Source organism: Gallinula chloropus, assembly GCF_964237585.1.
Source record: "Gallinula chloropus genome assembly, chromosome: 1".
In the NCBI taxonomy this organism is placed as follows: domain Eukaryota; kingdom Metazoa; phylum Chordata; class Aves; order Gruiformes; family Rallidae; genus Gallinula; species Gallinula chloropus.
The window spans coordinates 173273467-173291897 of NC_140085.1; the positions used below are offsets into that span (position 1 = coordinate 173273467).

An 18431-nucleotide genomic window follows, 5' to 3' on the forward strand; every position below is an offset into this window, starting at 1 on the left:
CTCAGCAACTGAAAATCACTTTGGCATGATCAGTCAGTCAGAGGATTTGATGGTGTGATCATTCATGAATCTCTAGTCTACCACAGAGGACCTTTTATATGCTGGAATGTTTTTTAGCACATCTAGCAATTTTCAGTCATAGCTCTTCTACCACAAGAAATGAGAGTATTAGAAAACATGATATTAACATGAAAGTTTTAAAAAGAAGCAAACAAGAATAAAAGTAACATCACAATCTTATTTCTTTCAGAATTAACTTGAACTGATTCGCTGTCACTTCATTAAATTTCATAATTTGTTAGTAACATTCCTTTAGATTTACTTCTGCCATTGTTTTCAAAAAATGCTTAGCAGATATTCTCCCTGGTTTTCAGTGATAGGACATTCAGACCATATATTAGGAACCGCTGATTTACTGTGAGGTTGGTCAAACACTGGAACAGGCTTCCCGGCGAGGTGGTCGATGCCCCAAACCAGTCAGTGTTTAAGTAGTGCTGGGACATTGCCCTTAATAATATGCTTTAATTTTTGGTCAGTCTTTAAGTGGTCAGGCATTTGGCCTAGGTGATTGTACTAGGTCCCTTACAGCTGAACTAGTCTAGTCTAGTCTATTCTCTCAGCATGTATGCTGGCCGTGATGAAGGCCTTCTACAAATGAAGTAGTACAGGTTTTAGTAAACAGTACATTACTGCAAATACGTTTGTCTTTCTCACATTGTCATTCGAGTAGCATGATCTCAGAATGCTTTTTACATGAAAATCTCACTGATAGAATTAAAATTAATCACAGGCATCACCTATGACAACACTTTCTGTAATACTTCAGTAGCAACTGTTTGATGGTAGAATCACAGAATGTGTTAGGTTGGAAGAGACCTTAAACAGTCATGTAGTCTAACCCCCTTGCAGTAAGCAGGGGCTGCTAGATCAGGTTGCTCAGAGCCCCATCAAGCCTGACCTTGAATATCTCCAGGGCAGGGGCCTCCATTACGTCTCTGGGTTACCTGTTCCAGTGATCTACTACCCTCATATTGAAGATTTTTTTCCTAAAAATCTCCCATTTTCTAGTTTAAAACCATTACCCTTCATCCTATTGCTACCTGCCCTTGTGAACAGTTCTTCCTCAGCTTTCTTATAGGCACCTTTCAGGTACTGAAAGACCTCTGTAAGGTCCCCCCAGAGCCTTCTCTTCTCCAAGCTGAACAAGCCCAACTCTCTCAGCCTATATTCATTGGAGAGGTACTCCAGCCCTTTGATCATTCTTGTGGCCCTCCTCTGGAAGTGCTCCAACAGGTCCATGTCCTTCTTGTGTTGAGGGCTCCAAAGCTAGACACAGTACTACAGGTGAGGTCTCACCAGAGCAGAGTAGAGGTGAAGAATTCCCTCTCGTGACCTGTTGGTCACACTTTTTTGATGCAGCCCAGGATGCAGTTGGCCACCTGGGCTGCAGATGCACATTGTTGGCTCATATCCAGATTCTCATCCACAAGTACTTCCAAGTCCTTTTCCTCAGGGCTGCTTTCTAAAATGTCATCTCCTAACCTCTATGGATAATGGGGGTTGTCCTGACCTAGGTGCAGGACCTTGTACTTGTCTTTGTTGAACTTCATGAGGTTCACCTGGGCCCACTTCTCCAGCCTGTCCAGGTCCCGCTGGTTTTCTAGGAACAACTGTTCATTAGGTATAGCACAGTAACATCACTACAAGATTGCTGAAGATGGTTTAAAGCAGTTAAGTCAGAACACTTAGGGAATTTTCATGAAGTGAAACCTTCAAAATTTCTCCAACTCCTGAAGCAGAATGAGGTTTTACCATTATATGTGCAATTCGCAGGCTGCCTATGAGCTGAAGAATGGGAAAATTGATGACCAAGAAAGTATACTCCTGGATCCTTTTGTCTTTAGATGGGATGAGAATGTTGAAAGTGATGAGAAATACTCTGTAACTGTTCATATTTACTATTAGTCTCTGGAAAAGGAGCTTCCTGGATATAGGAGACTGAGATTTACAGTGCTGAAAATTTATCTAAACTGCCTTGGGAAACTTAAAGGAAGACTCCACAGCTAGAGGAGAGATTTGTCTTTTGGTGCGTGCATAGGAGGGAAATGACTGTGGAAGAACGTACTTAAGAGCTGAATTTTTAAATTTACAATACATTCTTCGGGATGAATATATCAGGAGGCTTTTATTGTATATATAAGTAAAAGGACATAGAGCATCAGATACCCATGTAAAAAACTGTGCTATTAGGTCATTGGTTATTTCAAGATGTTTTGTTGTAACCAGACAACTTGGAATAAAAACTTGCCCTTTGTTATAATATGGGTTGTCAATGGTGCCAGGGCTGCTAATGTTCCATAAGCACTTACAGGCAATTTACTAAAGCTGTGATAGCTAAATTTCATGTCAAAGGTATCTAAATTTTTTTGTGAGAATTGAACAGCCTAAAATGTAGCTGCAATATATTTCAAGGAGTAGAAAACATAAGAATGTATTTTACAGTGACAGTAAATTTAGTCTAAAGGGGAAAAAATAATGCAGCAATATCCAAATGGAATAATTTTGTTGTGACCAGGGTGTTGGGTGGGTTTTGGTTTGGTTTTTTTTAATATATATATATATTATTATTATTTTTACTTTGTTGGTTGAATCCCATGAACTGCTTGCTTTTGCTTGGTTAGGTATGTCAGGTGCTAACTTGCTGTAGGCAGCACAGCAAGTGAAACGAGTGAAATGCTGTTACAGCCTTGGGCGCCTAACATCCATGCTGTTTCTTAGCATCATCAGACAGGCCATTCTGAGTGTAGATGATGCTAACTTATCACAACCCCACATATCACAAGGATGAAATCAGTCTCCCCAAGCTAATCCTGAAAGAGCTGACAACATATGCCAGAGTATGCATGTTGTAGCTTTCATCATTCTGTTCATCACATGCCATTTTGCACAATTTAAAATTATAGGCAAATAAAGCAAACCAAACCCAACCAACTAATAACAAAATAAACCCCAATTTATTTCACTTTATGAGTTTGTATTTCAGAAAACATATTGTGTTAATCCTTCTATTGTTATCATATTTACAACATTCTTTCATGATCTTCCAGAAAATGTATACCTTTCCTACTAAATCTAAGAACTGAGTGAGGGCAACAGTCCCATCAGCCTCATGATAACAGAAAACAATCTACCTACCTAAACAAGGTATAAAATTTCCTTCTTAATTTGGGCGCAGTATAGCACGAGAAGACTTTCTGCAAATCCTCCATTTTTAAACCTTGCTTGTGTCTTTGTTAGGCTGTGTGCCATTATAAAAAGCCCACTCTTGCATTTATCTGTTGGATAAATTGCAAGTTTGTGTAAATGCTAAAAAAAGTTTAGCTAATGCTGAAACCTGTTACAGACAGTGTGTCTTTGGGTCAGTGCAATTCCTTCAATAGAACTTGATGCTAAAATCTAAGATTTTCAAGAGGTAAGAATACCATATGTGTCAAAGTACCTGAGTAAAAGTTCTTCTTTAACTGAGATGCACATTAATTTTAATAACCACTTTTCCTCCATAATAATATTTCCTTTTTTATTGTATCTATTCTGTTTGTGACCCTGAATGCCTATGTATTAATAATAAGGTATAAATAATAATAATTTATTAATTTTTTTTATTGTTTTGTATTCACAAATGTATTGAGTGACCTCAAAACCAGATAAAATTCTGAATCTTTCACTTTTAAAAATGAAATATTTGAAGATAGGATTAAAAAAGAAAAAAAAAACCCACAAACCTATTTGGTTTTATGCAGTATTTTTCTCTTGATAATGCAGTATCAAGGACAATTCTTGTGGCCAGGTTATCACACTGAAGACATAAAAACCAACACAAGTACTTTCGTCCTTTTTTGGTCAGGTTAAGAGAAAGGTAGTTTAGTGGTTTAGCAGGAGTCTGGAAATTAGGAGGATTCTATCTAGGCCATAGTAGTAGGTCCACAACATTTGCTCAGTACTTCTGAAAAGGACTGAAATGATGGCATCCTTCTCCAGCTGCATGCCTAGTTTCTGTTCACTTAACAACAGTTAAGTTATAAGAGATTTTTTCTACACTTAAGACAGTTTGTTCCCTTTGCTTCTGCAGGCTTTTGCATTTCATTAGTCTTGGTTTGATACCGTAACTTTTCAAGGCAATTCTGTGTAAGAAATAAAATAAAGCAGACTGTATGTACAATTGCAGTAGATATTGAACATGTCATATGTGGAATTATCAGTGCATAGGTCATCAACTTAAGAAGATTTTATTGCCATGGACTAGGGTAAACTTCAACATTTTGAATGAAGAATTAAGACCTGCTACTTATATTGAGAACTCCTTCCTCCTATCGATTTCATGATTCTTGGAGAAAAATAGTAATAAAAATGGATTCTAGAATAAATTAATTTGCAGGGTTTTTTCTCTACTGCAAAAGCATCCATTTTTAACTTTAAAATCTGGTCTTCTTGCCCACATTACAGAAACAGAACACTGTGCTGTTAAGTTGCAGTTAAACCTCTGGCATAACTGTATTTTTACAGAGGTAAAAAGACAGCCAGCTGAATTGGAAACGAGAGAAGATTTCTTTCTTTCTGTGTTGATACAGAGGACTCATTAAATCTCATATCAGGCTTGCAGGCACTGCAGAAGGACAGACATTTCAGAGATCTTCAACCTCTCAGGAACTTTGGAAGTTAATGAGCCATCCCATAGTTATTATTTTGTGATTTATCAGGGATGTGCTCTGGGCTTTTATTTGATTTTCAGATTGTAGTGTGATCTCCTATATGTGAGCGCTGGATGACATAAGATCTAGAAATACTGTGTTTTCCCATAGTGACGGGTTATACCAAAATCTTTTAATGCTATTTGAGTCTGTTAAGATCCTCCAAGTATCCCAACACCATTAAACATTTCAGACAAGAATCAACAGGGGTTTGTGGATTTCTTCAGAGACCCAGGGACACTTTGGCCATGCTGAAGTCTGTAGCAGGAGGATCTGCCAGGTGTACTGGGACCTCTAAGTATTCTGGTATCTAACCATAGCATAAAAAATTCTTCATCTCCTTCAGAGCCCCCAGGTTACTTTTGGTCCCACGCTTGTCTCAGAAGTACCCTCTTGGAGGTGTTTTGAAGGACAAGCATTTAGTATGGGGAGAGGAGCATAGCTGCCTCCACTTCCCCCTTGTCCCTGGCAGCCTGGAGAGGACAGCCGGGGAGCAAGTGGAGAACAAGAAGAAAGGGAAGAAAAGGCCACAGAACCCCCTGTGTTATGATATTACTGAAAGATCAGAATTTAATAATTTTTGTGTTGTTTGTGGTCATTCACTGATGCTACTTTCCTGTTTCTCCCTGAAACTGTCAGTAAAGCTTAAAATAATGAAAAAATTAGGCTTCTTTTCTACTGAATGTTATGAGGCTATCAGAATATTGTTCTAACAAAAGCTTCCAGTAAAGAAGTATATTAGAAGTAACTTAAACATCTGGCAAATGTAAAGCCATCCCCTCCTAGGCTAACCAAGAGAACTACTGCAGTGACTGGTATTACACTGTTTGTGTAGCTTGATTTATCCAGCCTGTTCATGTAGAACCATAAAGCACAGCAGTAGCATCACCATTAGGAATGACTATTTGCTTTGCCCATATTATATGTTTGAACTAGCAGGTCTATGTCAGAGGAAACTGAAGTTCATTCTTGGATTAAACCAGGTCCTTTAGACATAACACTTAGAAGTCAGTAGCAATCTTTCCATCTCCTTCTTTGAGCTTTTGATCAGAAGCTCAGGGTCGATTTTCCTCAGCTAGAAGCATCCTTTTGGAGAATTTCAAACAAAACTCAAAACTATTCCTCTTCACACATTCTCTCTTCTGCCCTGCAAAAGTCTGTCCTTTATTCAGAGACTTGTGTTCAAGTTTCTTATCTTACTTTTTTTATTACTTAAATAAAACCAGAAAAAAACAAACAACTGTGCTTTTTATGAAAATATATTTATCTTTTGAGGTAAAATGAGTTCTTGAGATTATTATCTTTTGCAACTAATTAAGATATTAAAGAATGAGAGTCAGTTGAATGAACTTTTTTTTTTTTTAATGGGGGAGGGGATTAAGGAGGTGAGGAACTAAAAAGATACTTGTTTTATAGCAATCAGGCCTTCTCCTGCTGACATGCAGTGTTTTTCCACTCCAGTTGACATGGTTAGACATCCTCTGACACCCTGGGGGATGTAAATCAGAGACAGAGAATTTTAGACTTTTTGCTGTCTGGAGAAATGTACCCCATTTCTTAATGATTATTTGTCTTTCTCAACTGTACATTGTCTTAGATGCGTGCAGGTTTAAATATATATAAATGTATACCCCCTCTCAGATCTTCAGAAGACAATAACTTTCATCTGTATGGCTTGTTATCATTTTCCTATACATTTTCCAGAGGTGTACTAGGAACAGCCTGCTGTACAGCTGTTCTGCTCCAGCTGAACAGGTTCACGGGGAATGAAGAGCTTAGAGCAATTTGTAGGCAACGAAGCAAAAAGAAAAATCCACAAAGAAGCAGCTGATGTTAGCAGCTTTTAAAGAGATTGAAAGAAAGGGGGAAGAATAGGGATTCGAATGTAGAACAGAGAGAGAGAACATGATTTTTGGAAGAAATCTGAATTACTATTTTTCAAAACCAAGGGAAAGCTACAGTGCTTACCTTATAAGCCATGCTTTATCCTTTCATGCTTTTTACTGCTTGCTGAACAATATCTGTGCTTAGAATATGCAGACATTAAGCCAACTCTTTACCTTCGTCGCACAAATGGCTAGGAGCTTGAGACTGGCAGCCAAAGTTTTGTGTCACGGCTTCCTCACTGACACACACCTAGGCCTCAGTCAGGAGAGCGTTTAGGATGTGTGAAATTTCAAGCAAGTGGTGAAATCCTACTACTTGCAGTAATACCTTTTCTGGAATGAAACCTGCATGTTAAACTCTGCAAGCCAATCTTGCAGGGCCTGTTTCCTTGTTTGTATGTCAGGAACAATAATACCTAGTTCCTATGTGTGTTTTGAAGCTTAATTCAGGGCATTTTTACACTACTCTAAGCAAAATTCTTAACATGAGAGAATTGTGGTTTATTACTATACTTCACTAGCATTAATAGGAACTGTTACGTGTGTCTAGTTCAAAGAGATAAGCATCTAAATTTTCAGGGCATTACACAGCATTGAGAATTTTAAAGGCAAGACTGTCAGTATTAATTGTCTTTAAATCAATAACACAGAGTCAAGTTCAGCTCCTTAGCTCACATCAAATCACATGGGGATTACTTCAAGAGATCCTTTAGTACTTCTTTTTTTTTTTCTCTCTTCTTTATTTACTTTCATACGAAGTGAGGGATATTAATAATCAAGATTGTATTTCAAAATACAGTTTGCTTTCCAGAAAAGTGGGTATAAGGTGAGAAAACCTATGAACAAGGTATAAGAGCAGCTGTGAGAATACTAGATATTTTCATATGGATGTCTTTTAGAAAGAAAATAAATTCTTCATGATGTACAGACAATCTGATAAATCATTGAAGCACAAAAAAACCCAAAAACCCAACAAAACCTGTGAGAGAAGGAATGATGTAAAATGCTTAAAAATGTTGTGGCTGCCACAGTTTTTAAAACACACGTTAGTGATTTCGAATTCCCCATAAGAGTATGTTTGATATTCCTGAGGTATGTAATAGATGTGATGCAGTATCATGGCGCAGAGGGACCCATTATTATATTTCATTCGTTCTTTTATTACCTGAGGGTGAGCACAGGCAGTAGAACAAGGTGTCAAACTTACTTTTAACCTTTGGTCTTAGAAGAAGCTAAATGGAGGGTTTAAGTGTATTTTAAGTTATTATCCTTAGAATCATGTCTCTCTCCCTCTCTGTTTGCAACTGGTGAACATGAATGTTACCCAGTTTGCAGTGTCAGCCCCTTATATCGTGTTCCACTTAGACCTGTTGTTTTCACCACAGGTCCCTTCATGCTTTTTTCCTCTGTTTTCTGTGACAAGCTATAGGTTGTGTCAGATAACTTCAACATGATTCCTGCTTAGGGGGGAAAAATGTTAAAAAAAAAAAAGAGAGAGAGAAATATTTCACTTTTGAGTGACGGTAAAAAAGCCCAAGACTGGCACATTTTTTTTTTTGAAACATACACAGGTCATAGATCAGACAGAGGAGTGTGGCACCTCTGCTTAGAAAAAAGGAATAGACTGTTCTTAAGTACCGGATGAGAAAAAAAAAATAGAAAAATTGACAGAATATTCTTCTATTGCAGAATTACTATGGGGTGTATGTTAGTACTTGCAGTGCTGCTAAAGCTTGTTCCTAGTAGAGCTTCAGAGATAAACTGTTTGTGGAGGTCAGACAGAGGGTAAACCAGGCTAAATCATGCCTCTGCTTTAGACTAGGCACCAAGAGAGCAAGAAAATTAATTTTAATATAAATTTGGAATGGAATCAGGGACCTTCCCTACCTGCATCCCCTACCACACAGTCCAGTCATCAAAGAATGTGAAAGTGATGGGGGCTGATGGAGCAGGGACCAAGGTGCTGATAGCCTTCCCTCTCTTCTCCAAGAAATTTGTGTTTTTATTAAGATATTAATGTGTGCATGTTAGTGCATCTTAAAAAAAAAAATAAAAAATGAGAGAATAATGTGGAGAAAAATTACATGGAAAACATTTCTTTATCAGGTTTAAGGAAGCAGCTCCAAAAGTCCATTACTATAAGCCAAGGAAACATCTTCTGTATTGGGTAAAAATAAGTGTAAGATCCTCCTGTGCCTTTGATGTTAGAAATCACTGGAAATGCTCATAACACTAAGCAAATTGATAATAAATATTTTACTGCTGCTAACTGCTTAATTCAAATTCATATTCTAATGTTCAGAGTCATTATTTTATTTTCCTCGTCTGACAGTTGTTTCGGGGTGTTGAAGGATGGAAAGTGCTGAAGTGTCTCCTTGCTGTAGCTGATGTCATTAAGCGTCCTAGCCTTTACCCCATACACATAATTCTGCCTGTAGTTTTGTTTGAGTAAAGCCAGCTCAGCAACAAAGACAATTATTTTGAGAGAACTTTTATGTTACAGCTCTTTATTTTACTACTGAGGGTTCTCTGTGTTTAGTGACTCCATCTTGGGAATCCACCTCATTTCTTGGTCGCAATGACCTTTGTGTTTATAATGTTTCATCAGTTTCCAAGGCAGTCAGTTGGAGGTGAATGCTGTAGTATTAATATATTTATCATCAATTCATGCGACCTGAACATAATTCCTTACCCTAACCCCCCTCCCCCACCCCTGGCCCCATTCTCTTTTAAGCTCTGCAGTAATGTATTTCCCTGAAATCCAGGGGAAGCATTAGGTTCATTGCTTTTCAGACAGATATGAAGGTTTATGATTTTAGGCTTCTATTGAAATACATCAGTTTGCACTTTCTATCATTACACACTACTTTTTCCCCTGCTAGTATTTTGAACACATCTGATGTCTGTTCATTTTATCATTGTGACAGTGTTTCATCCTTAATACTAAAATAGCAATATAGTATTCTGCTTTTCTTAAAATGTTTTTTGACTGTACATCTGAGAGTCCTGTACAAAGGAATTCAGTATTTTTAGCAACAGTTTACATACTGGGAAAGTGAGGAACAGGAAGGGAAAATACTTGCCCCAAATTGAGCTAAGAAAGCTTAGACAGAACGAGGGGTAGAGACCACATTTCCTAACACTCGTTACCCTCTTCTGTTTCCAAAACAGTAATGTTATTATACTCCCACGCAGATAAAGAAAGAAGCAGCACTCCCTAAATGTATGATCCCATACCTTAATTTTGTGCCTCAGTAGGATACAATATCCTTGCTTAGTTTTGAGGAAATTAACTGCAAGTTGTTTGTTGGTTGTTTTGGTTTTTTTTTTTTTTTGGGGGGGGGAGGCTTGGTGTATGTGGGGGTGTGGACATGGGGGTGTGGGTGGGTGTGTGAGGATGTGGGGGTATGGGTGTGTAAAGATAATATTAACACACTCAGTTTAAATTAAATTCATCCAAATTAAATCTTTATGTTCAAAATCCCTCTGCTGGAGAGTACAGTGTTTTATCTTTGTTTTTCTGAGTCTGGTTTTTAATGGGGTAAAGGTAAACTGGAATAAGGACTTTTCTATGCAGGGCTACCTCAGATTGTTCCTCGTGTATTGTCTAAGGTGCATGTTATCACATAAAGAGAAACAAAAAAGAAAAAAAAAAGAGGATTGCCTATTCTTGGTGTGGCATTACCTCTAAAACATTAATTTAAATAACTAATCCTTTAAAAACAAGACCATTTCATTAAAAAAAGAAAAAAAACCCACAAAATCCTGTCAGTTTCCTAGTGATGTTTAAATGGATTAGTGCCATGTTGTCTCTGTGATATATTCTGGTAGTCAAAGTTTAACAAGAAAATACATACCAAAACACTATCCGTGTTTGAAACAGAATGAGTTTTTGGTAATAATTTACGGAAACTACATTTAGTTCACTGAAAGCTTATTTATATGGAGACTTTCAGGAAAATTAATCTGTAAAAACGAATTTAAAGTGGATTAGTTAAACCTAATTAAGTCCCTGTATAGATGTTCATTCAGAATAAAAATTGCCTTGATTTGGTTTAACTTAACTCCCTTCCAAATGAATTACGACTACCAGAGATTTAATGTAGTTTAAATAATCTACTTTAAAAATTAAATGCAGAATAATTTTGCTGCATGTCTCTGTGTAGACAACGTCTCCAGAAGAAATCTGTCTGTCTGACCCTTTACCAGATGTTAACATAGGTGTAGCCAATAACTGAATTCCAAAGGTAGTCTAAAGTCTTCCAAAAGGTATTAAATCACTCTGAATTAGGAAATTATCTTTTAGGAAAGGCTGAGATCCGGATAACTGAACTGTTAAACAGGTGTGTGTGTGTGGGGGGGGGATTGGGATGTGGTGCCGGGGTGGGAAGGAATATCTTCTGATATATGGAAGGGAAGGAGTATCTTCTGATGGTACCTGCTTCCAGTAACTACACTTCAGCTTTCAGGCGAACTTGTGGTGAGGTGAACATGACCCCCTCCCCTGAGAAGGATAAACTATGTATGATCATCCTCTACAGGGTGATAGGAAGTTGGAAATTAGCTGGTAATTATTGTGATTATCTGTTATCTATTTAGAACATGACAGCTTCATTTTTCTCAGATTCCTGTTTGGATATATGTCAGTAATAATCCTGAATTACCACTAAAGTATTTATATGGTTCTTTGTGTATTTTTAAAAAAACATTAGTGGCATTTCTTTCAAAATATGAGACCACCACGCATACCACACATTCTGAGTGGCAAATGACTTAAGCAGACATAAAGCCAGACAGATTCCTTAGGAGAAAATAACACCCATTTCTGCCACAGCTGTGCTATGCTTTAATGAACAGCAAAGCTAGGAGGAACATGGAGACATGGTCAAAATTAAGTTTGAAAAGACCTCTCCCAAGAATGAGCTGCTTGGTGTTTAAAAATGAATTCTCTTATAGGCAGGTGAGACTTGCACTGCCAATGGTGATGACAACTTTTTAGCAAATTATTTCATTTTACTCTTTTGGAGCATTGCAGATATCTTCTTCCTGTCTTAATTTTTCTATGCCAGTTGTGAACAACTTTGCATGATTCCAATACTTTCCCTTCTGTAGTGAATGGTATTTTTTCACAAGGAACTCAGAAACCATCATTATTTGAGACTAAAATATTTTGGTCAGTGGTAGATTATTTACCCTTAATTCAAGCAACAGAAAGAGCTATGTTTCTGTAAGTCCTCACCTTGATAAATTACCCAGTACATTGAGGATGCTACCAGAACCACTGTAAGTTAAAAATACTCTGTGTGTGTGTGTTTATGTATTATTGAAAGTTAAGAGAAAGACTGATAGTTCTATGTATTCAGGAAGTACATGGTGATTCCTGATAGAGGTGATAGCATTTTTAAAACATCAGCAGTATTATTGTTCTCTTCCATTGATTTTTATGTGGCACAGTTTAAAAGCCAGGTTCATTCTTCTTGGCTTGCTTAGTAACAAATATCAGTGGAGAGCAAACTTCCAATCACTGTAACAAGAAGTGTCACAGAAGTATTCATTTCAACACTACTAAGTTTACATACCGACTGTACTATTGGATTCTGAAAGAAAAGGAAGGGAAAACAAAAATACAGAGTAGGTAGTAATAGAAAGGAACAACGGAGCGATTTTGAGAACTGAGAACTGCCTGATAATATCCTTCACATTTCACCTTTATGTGAAATAAACCCCTGAAGTGTAATGAAAGTCATTATTGGTGCATAAAGGTACTTCTTCAGACATGTGGATCAACTTTGGAGTAAGTTTAAAAAAGCTGTAACAGGGAAAAACAAAGTTAAACTGTGCAACTGCAGAACTGCAAACACACACTTGACCCTTTCAGAAGAGGATCCTCTCTGCTGAGTCCCTGGCAGCATTACCAGGAAAATCTGCCCTGCAAAGGTACCTCCTCCTTTGCCCAAGGTGCAAATCCCCATCCTCTGCTCTGTCTGATCTCTGTGAGGAGTTGCTGCATGCCATGTCGGCAGAAAACAAACCATACCAAAACAAAGTAATTAATGTTCTTCTGGCTGACAAGCTTCCTGGTTGGGGAGGTGGGGGGTGGCTCAGATGAACATTGGTACCTGCAGGCAAGGAGGAGTGGAAAATGTACTCTGATTGAAGGGGCAAAGGGCAATTTAAACACCTGAACATGGAGTCCAGATCCAAATATGTAAATGTTTGTTGTCTGTATAGGTATATATTTTTATTGTTCTTGCATAATGGTATAATACCTCTGAAGTGATATATCTGCTTACTTCACATTCATAACTTTGGAGTTGAAAATCACTGCATCATAGACTCCTAGAATATAAAATGTTGCTTTCCTTGATTTTTTGTGGGCTTTTTTTGTTTTTCTCAGTTCATCATCTATGATAAATAGTGCTTTCTTAAATATTTTCTGAAACCTGTGAATTGTTAAAGCACAAATTAGATGATTTAAGAGCAGAAAACTGTTTATAGAAGTGCACTTGTCAGTGTTGGGGAGGAAAAAAGAAACAATCTTAACATGACAGAAGTCCCTTGGGAAGACCTTACCTTCCTGATACCATCCATGTTTCTTGTGGTTTAAAACACTTGTTAAACTGAAAGGGGGGAAAAGAAGTGCATGACATTTAGACTAGTAACATAAACCATTTCTTATCTCTCCCCTCAGTCCCTCTCCTCTGCCATTTTTCTGTCCCCATTTACAACTTTACTATCCCTCCTGTCTCCTGGGACCATAACCTTAGTGTAATCTTTGCTATTCTTGCTTCCCTCTGCATATCTATGACTGATTCTTTTTTTTTTTTCTTCTAAGAACAACAACAACAACAAAATCCAAATTTCTCACAATGTTTGTGCTGCCAGAAGCCCTGTTCCTTCTTTTTCTCAGACTAAATCTTCTCCTATCTCATCTTTTTGCCTCACAATTCCCATATCAGCCAGCCCATGAGGCTGAAATCCCAGGTGACACCACCAATTCTAACTGCTAGTTCTAGGTTTTGATTTTGGGTTTTTTTTGTCATAAAACAGGCATTGTCCCATTGGGTTGTAGAATTGAACTCTTCTTTCTTTTTCTTTTTTTCCCCTTTTCCCCAAAGACAATTTGAGGGTTATTAATTATTGCGGAATGCACCGTTCTTTCAAACTAAGTTGAAAGCGTTTTGCTAAGACTGGAAAGCATCTGTATGCCATTATCAACATCTCAAATATTCTCCCTCCATTTTACTCATGCATTTCATGATATTCATGTTAATTGAAAATTTGGTGTTGTGGGTTTCCATTTTTTCAAACTCCCAAGTGAGATGAAAGTTCTTTGTCAGGATTTTCCCAGGAGCTTTGCTATCTTGGAAGAGCAGAGATTTACAAATTAAGCATCCTTGGGAATCTGCTCTGGGTAGGTGCTCTGCAAGGGAGCTTAACATACACAGAAAGCAGTGGGTTTGGCTGCAACTAGTCATAGCCGCAGCCACTTTATCTCAAGACACATTGCATTTACCCAGGACTTGGGAAGACCTGAAGGATGCTAAGTTGCTTTATGGGCTTCACCCTAAATTCTATTCACACTAAATTCTGTTGCTTCACTTCTTCAGAATAATAGGAACAATAATATTTGCATATTGTGCAGGGTGTTTTGAGACCGCCCGTTGAAGAGAACTGTTTAAAAAGTTGTCTGGATTTTAAAAGCAGCTTTGAAGTGTCCATAGTTTTGCATTAATAGTTCTGCATTAATAGTTTTGAGGTTCAAATTAATGCTGTTATAAATGGCACCACTTAGATATGCCTTGTATGTTCCTAACTGTGCAATCACCAAGTAAATGCAGTAGTTAGATATCTTATGGCAATTCTATGTGGGAGAACAGCTAAAAGTATGAAGTTAATGCAGCTAAATTAAGGACCGTTAAGCCCCTATATGGAAACTCTTATTGAGAAGTAGAGTGCTTAAGGGAGGATTAAATTACAAAAAATAAAGGCATTTTAATTCAGAATGAGAGCATCTACGTATAGTTTAATGTGTTTTAATTTCTCTGCATTAACTTCATAGTTTTACTTGATTCATTTTAACCTTCCCAACTGCAGGCAGTCCCAAGTGATACTGCTTTTTCAGAAAAGTATATCTTTGGAAGCCTTCTCTTTAAAATTTTATATCCTTCAATCCCACTCCTTGCAAGTAACCCAAGAAAATTCATGTTTAAAAAATAAATAAAAAGAATGGCAATGTACATTCTGTCATCAACTGATTTTAGCAGCAGACATGATGATCTGAGTGAGAAACTACCTTACCACATTAAAAGAAATATATAAGCTAAAAGTAAGTTTACTTTTTTACAAGTGCAGGTTAAAAGCTTAAGGGGAATTCAAAACTTCATGAATGATGGACACAATGGACAAGCACAGAGAATATCAAAAGAAAGACTAAGAGAGCTAAAGGCATCATATGCCTGCCCGCTGAAACTGAATGGACAAGTTCAGACCTGATGATTAGGGCTGAAGTACAAATAATAGATGTTTGCATGTTTGGCACAGCCTATGGTAAAGAAATACCTGAAGCTGTGCTATGCCAAAGGTGGGCTTCATCCTGTTACTCCATGTAACTTACTCATAAAAATAAGTTCTATTTCTTTGGCATCTCCTTGAGCTTTGCTAACTTTGGAGGGATTACGCTTGGCTGCTTCATTATCATTTCATCTTCCTTTAACCAATAATACCAACTCCATATAAAGAGATATATAAAATTGGCAGATAAACTATCCCACATCTTTTATTCTATAAGCAATAGAAATTTATTCTCAGTCATTAATATAGTAATTCTGGAATGTCTTCAGCATTGATAAGGCTGCATCATGGACATAAGCACTAATACTTCTGACCACTGGAATCAACACTGTTTGGATTAGAATTTAAATAATTAGATTTTGGTCCTGGTTTTGGCACTCATAATGGATTGAATTAAATATTAGATTGCGTTGTGTTTTTTTTTTTTACCCTTGCATTATTTATAAAAAGTTCATGGAAATTAACAGAACTGTGGCCATGTCTGCTGGCAGAGTAGTTGCTTTCAGTTACATTCTTTACTGATGTTTGTGTTGTTATGCTGATAACAATTAAGTAAATGGAAAAAAAGAACCACAATAATGATAGAATACAGTGAGAAACAAAGGCATTGATATCTCACATACAACACAAGCAGAGTATCTTCTAAGAGATACCACATCTGTGAATGAAAAAAGTCCTGCTGGTTTTTATTGTTGGTTTTAGATTTTGAAGGACCTTGCTAACGTAAATTTAATGTGTTAGAATACTATTGATTTTATTTTATTTTTTTTTAAATAATAGCCCATATAATTAAGAAGATTAGGAAATTCAAATCTTCTGCAGTTACTAGAGAGGCTTCTTATCATGCACTATTGATATAGTTGATGCTAAGTAGATTCATTTATGTAGCTTGGTCATTATTAATTTTTCAAATTTAATTAGATATATAGAGTATACGGTAGGGAGTAACATTTGAAAGCAGTGCAGCATTTCAGTTTAGGGTCACATAACTAAACTTCAGTGTAGATCTTTCCAAAGGTGTCCTGCTACAAGGGGAGAAGTACACCAATCTTCATAGATAGATGTCAAACCCCATACATTTACTTTGTCATGAGTGGACTGTCAGTCCCCAGGCTACTGCTTTCTCGTGTTCACTGGTGCATTTTAGTTTTAGAATGTTTGGACTTACATTCTCCATTTATAGAAATTAATGCTTGCTTCTTCCATGCCCCCTTTTTTTTCCCACTGCAAACCATTTTTTTCCTGTCAGTTTGGTTTCCCCATTGATGGGTGAGCAGTTTATTGGAAATAAATCACTGAGGCATATCAAACCTTGTAAGAAGGCCAGGGCAGTAATTCAGTGGCTGGGTTTCTCCAAACCATTCTCTTTCAAGTGGCCTGTTTAAAAAGAAACAACAGAAACGAAATCGTACAGTGTCTCTTGTTGATATTTAACAAAACTATAGAAAGACCTTTTGCCTTAATAATGCCAGTGACACGCATTTTATTTTTCTAATTATTTATTTATAGTTGACATGCAAATGCTTCCCACTAGACATCGCTGACTGCACGAAACCCAGTTGTGTATTGCTTTTGTGAGACTTTCGTTATTATAGCATGATTAAAATAGTACATTAATTATGCATCCTGCTATAAAACTGGATACAGCAGAGGAAATAAATACATATTAATAATACATTAGTTATTAATCAGTATAGTTGTCATTTGAATGAGATGCAAACTACTACATCTTCAGTACACGAAGACGACCACTCATCTGCTTTTTAAGTCCACTTACATCTCAGTACCATGGAAGGACAAGATTTTGCTAAAGTCACCTTGTGCTACAAGTGAGCAGACCAAGATTAAGTAGCCAAAACAGCCATACTGCAAAGCTAAAATTTTACCTGACCGTATCACACCACCGTAATACAGTGGTGGCGTAATAAAGCAGAGAGGCCAGTAGACTAGGCCATGTGCAGTCAACTTTTAAACATTAAAAATGGAAGAGTTTATGGTTATTGCAAGGGAGACACCTTTCTGGAGCAACAAGAGTGATTTTGATTTTTTTATTCATGACTTTCCATGTACTGCTCAAAAGGCGACTTTTATACCAAAGGGAAGCCAGCTACAGTTTGCTAAATTGACGAAAAATACTGTAGATGTGCATTTAAAGATCAGTAGGTCTTGTCAAGTACATCACATGATTGGATTGCCTTAACAGAAGATTGTAAAGTTGTATGTGGGTAGCTCAACTGTGAGGAAGTTACGCCTATTTAGTAGTAACACAAGGGGTTCCTAAATCTTTGCACATCAAGCTGTCATTTAGTTAGAGGACAGAGCCAATAGATTAAGAACTAAAATTGCAGCCAATTAGCTGCAGTGAACTTTTATTAAAATAAAGCATTTACTTTCTTTTTGGCTCAAGCTAGAATAAAAATTAGTTTATTTAATGTAAGAGCTGCTTGGCAAGATTTGCACTAGGAAATTAAATGTGCCTGGGACTGTTTATGCCAATAAGGTCAGCTGTCATGGAGCGACCCGTGTCCGTATTATTAAAATTTGCTAGTCTACAAAAGAAGGTGAGTGCAGGCAAATTGCCTGTGGAGAATACTGTTAACCTCTAAAGCTTGTCTGAAATATAGTTTGGAATAGGCCTAGTTGGCCAGGAATAAAAGTATGCCAAGGAGCATTTGTGTAATTTAACATGTGGTTGAGTTTCAGTCCCTTGGTACATTTGCTGGCACTGATTATTTTCCTGGTAGTGGTAGTGTTGTTGAGTGAATGCCCAGAAGGCAAAGTTGTCTAGAGGTAAATTTTCATTCCAGATTTTAGTTCCATCATTAAATGTATGGCTACTGTATTGTTTAGAGCTTTTAGATATATTTTAAATATTGGGTCAACGCACATGGAGGTGAAGTTAGATACTTCTCTGCTGTTAAAAACAGACATAAAATCTTTAAACTGACAAATACATTATGGTTATGTTTTCACATTGTCTTAACAGCAAACAACAACAAATAGACACCTTCATCTTTGGTGCACATGTAGTTTTAGGAGTTGTTTGATTATTTTGATTTAGAATTTGTGCCAGCCCAGAAAAAGTTAAAATAGTATTAGTAATAGCAATACTACAACAGCAACAGTAACAATATATAGCTCTGATTTGGGATTTCACCAATAGATCTAGAAGCACATGAACAAGAAAATAAGTATTATTGTATGGACTGGAAAAAGAAAGTGA

At 37.0% G+C, this 18431-nt stretch overlaps 1 protein-coding gene across 2 annotated transcripts in view; it reads left to right on the plus strand.

Annotated features, from left to right (window-relative positions):
* Nucleotides 1–18431, plus strand: part of PCDH9 (protocadherin 9) — a gene marked incomplete at both ends in the record, with an annotated part of 686593 nt that overhangs the window by 110025 nt on the left and 558137 nt on the right. The window lies entirely within an intron of this gene.